This window comes from Tupaia chinensis, unplaced genomic scaffold (genome assembly GCF_000334495.1).
Source record: "Tupaia chinensis unplaced genomic scaffold, TupChi_1.0 Scaffold000076_1, whole genome shotgun sequence".
In the NCBI taxonomy this organism is placed as follows: Eukaryota; Metazoa; Chordata; class Mammalia; order Scandentia; family Tupaiidae; genus Tupaia; species Tupaia belangeri.
Genome location: NW_006159536.1, coordinates 2,274,937 through 2,277,985, shown reverse-complemented (window position 1 = coordinate 2,277,985; position 3,049 = coordinate 2,274,937). Strand labels below are relative to the sequence as shown.

General features: G+C 42.2%; 2 pseudogenes; both read right to left on the bottom strand.

Annotated features, from left to right (window-relative positions):
- Positions 1–1,368: 1,368 nt before the first annotated feature.
- Positions 1,369–2,184, bottom strand: LOC102477633 (lactoylglutathione lyase-like; annotated as a pseudogene).
- Positions 2,185–2,628: 444 nt separating this feature from the next.
- On the bottom strand, positions 2,629–2,733 carry LOC114006239 (uncharacterized; annotated as a pseudogene).
- Between the last annotated feature and the right edge of the window lie 316 nt (positions 2,734–3,049).

Sequence of the window (3,049 nt, the reverse complement as noted above, 5' to 3'; positions counted from 1 at the left end):
GCCTCCACTTTAACCACCATGCCACCTGCTGGGTCTAAAATGATCTGTTTTGAAAGGAGAAACTGAATCAAGAAGTAAATACATTATAACAATGATATAATTTAGTAGTTGTCTGAATTACACTTTCTGCAGCTATTTAATTTAGTTACTAACTGCTGGAAATTATTTGCATAAAATATTATTACATCAGACTGTAACCAAAAGATGTATGATCAAATTGTTAGATATAACACTTCTGAAGAAAATTGTTAAAATTGTTCATTTTTCCTTTATTGGTACTGCAAATATGTATTATATATTTTTTCTGACATAATTGTGTATATGAAATTAAGTAAAATGAGTATTTCTACTTTTTGATTCATTTCATGATTATGGGAAATACTTCAACATTTTTTCTCAGACAGCACATGTGCTTGCCAGAGAGCGACAAACAGGGAGAGCAAGAAAGCACCCTCCAATGGGGCATGGTCATGCTCCAATCCCTTCTCCATTTTTCCATCCTGTCCAGATTTGGGGCACGCATGCATACATGTCCTGCATGTTTTTCAAGTCATGGGACCAGTTTTGAGCAGTTATCTGCCATGTGGTATCCAGCTCCCTTAACCACTACGCTCTGGGGCTGGCCCTGAGAATAGTGTGATCTTACTGAAGAAGGGGTACTAAAATTTGACCTGCTCAGGTGTCGGTGTACGGCTGCTTCAATGCAGTGGTATACAGGGACTGTCAAGGTAATGTAGGGAAGGAGAAATGTCTCTTGTACTCTATTCTGAAGCTTGTCATGAAACAGATCTTCAGAACTATCTTTCTATTCTTCTTCTTTTTCTTCTTCTTCTTCTTTTTCCTTTTAATTCTGGTATAGGACATGTGCCGTAGCTGGAGGGGAAAGAGAGAGAGAGAGACAGAAAATGGGAGAGCTGCCTTAACCGCCATGCCACCTGACTGGCCCTCCAGAAGTTTTTCATTTTGCAGATCTGAAACTCTATACCCACTAAACAACTCCCCTATTTTTCTTTTTTTTTAAGTTAAATGGTTTTTTATGAAAATGATGATTCAAAGACGGACTTGAAGGAAAGTATTATTTAAGAGATAGAAGAAAGGAAATGTAGCCTCTGAAGGGAACTGTTCTAGTTATTACCTAACAAGCAAAGTTAGACAGCATTCAAGGACATAAGGAAAAGCACTATTTAAAACCAGAATGACTGAACGGGAGGGAAAAAAACATCCAGAAGAGGAAAGGGAAATGTCTCAGTTCGAATTAGACAAGATCCATTAGTCCGAAATGCTTCTGGTTTCTGAATTATCTTGACTCACACATTGTTTATTTTTTATTTGTCTTCACTGACTTCATAAAGGAACATTCCCACAGAATTAAGTAATTGTCGCCATTTTGTTAGGATTCAAAATTTCAATCCAGGGACCAGCAGTTAGCGTAATGGCTATGTCGCTGGACTCCCACATAGTCGACCGCGGTTCGCGTCCTGGACCTGGTGGTTAAACTCACGCTGGGCACGTGTGCGTGCGTGCCCATGATCCCGAGAGAAGAATGGAGGAGAAGGGATTGCGGCGTGGCCATCCCCTCTGGGGTGTGATTTCTCGCTTTCTGTCTCTCTGTCTCTCTCTGTCTGGCGAGCGCACGAGCCCTATGGCAAAAACCTCTCCCAAAATTTTTTTTTCAATCTAGTAGCCATCAGGATCTTGAATAAATGCCAGGCCTTTCATTTTACCATTATCAGGTTTCTTGACAAATTTGACCCCTAGCTGTTCAAATCTTGCACAAGCACCATGTACATCTGGAACAGCAATTCCAATGTGACCAAAACCTCGAGGGTCTGAATTGCCATTGTGGTAATTCTGGGTCTTATCATCTTCAGTACCCCAATTGTGTGTCAGTTCAAGTGTAGCTTTTCTGGAAAATACCCATGCTACTTTTTCATCTCTGTTTTGGGGGACATAATTTTTATCTTCATAAGCCAAGAAAATTTCATAGTAGGAAAATCAAATTTTTGGAGTAACGTCATTCCAAGAACTCGAGTATAAAAATCCAAAGACTTCTTAGGATCCTTAATTCTCAGCATGGTCTGTCTGCTGCAGCAAAAAATCCTTGGTGCTGGGGTCCGCGTCGCAGAAGCAATTGAGGGTGGCCTCGTCAGTGAGGCCGCAGGGCTTGGACTGCGGTTCTGCCATGGCTGCTCCGCTGTATCACCGACCACTGTCCGGGGAATGCCCACCCAGCTCCCCTAAATTAAAAAAAGGAACAAAGGAAAAGGTTTCAACTGGTGGGTTAGACAAAGGAAGGACTGAAGCTACCCAGCCAGTGTGAAGAACGGCAGTATGAGCGCTGAGAGACCAGCCTCACAGTGGCAATGTAACTCGATAGAAAGGACAATAGGGACAGGTCTTGACAGGGACTGTCTGATTTGCTGGCAGTGGTAGAGGTCCAGCAGAGATCCTGGAAGAGGCAAGAAAGGGGTGAGACCCTTATTTTTACCACAGACTTTGCAAATGCTTAGTGTCTTGGACTGCAACTCACCTGGAATGAGATGTCAGCTAAGTAGGTATAGTTGTTCTGTAGTCAATGTCATACCATAGCACCTTCCACCCACCCAGTCAATGGAACTTTTTTTTTCACGTCAGGTGAGTACTGTGTAGATAGACATCATAACAAGGCTTGGGGGAGGCACTTCCCACAGCGGTGTGATAACCAGTCCTCACACTTCTGAACCACAGAAGCTTCCCAAAGTAACATTTTTTAAAAAGAATTTTTATTTTAACTTTATTTATTTTTATTTATTTATTTTTAAAAATTTGACCAGAGAGGGACCGAGTGAGAGAGAAAGAGGGAGAGAGAGAAAGTGAGAAAATAGGTCTCCAGGTCCAGGACTTGAACTGTGTTTGACCCACTACACTACCTGCCGGCCCCTCAAAGTAACATTTCTTTTTTCTTTTTTTGGAGAGGTTTTTGCTATAGGGTGCGTGCGCTCACCAGGAAGACGGAGAGAGACAGAGAGACAGAAAGCGAGAAATCACCCCCCAGGGGGGTGGCCATGCC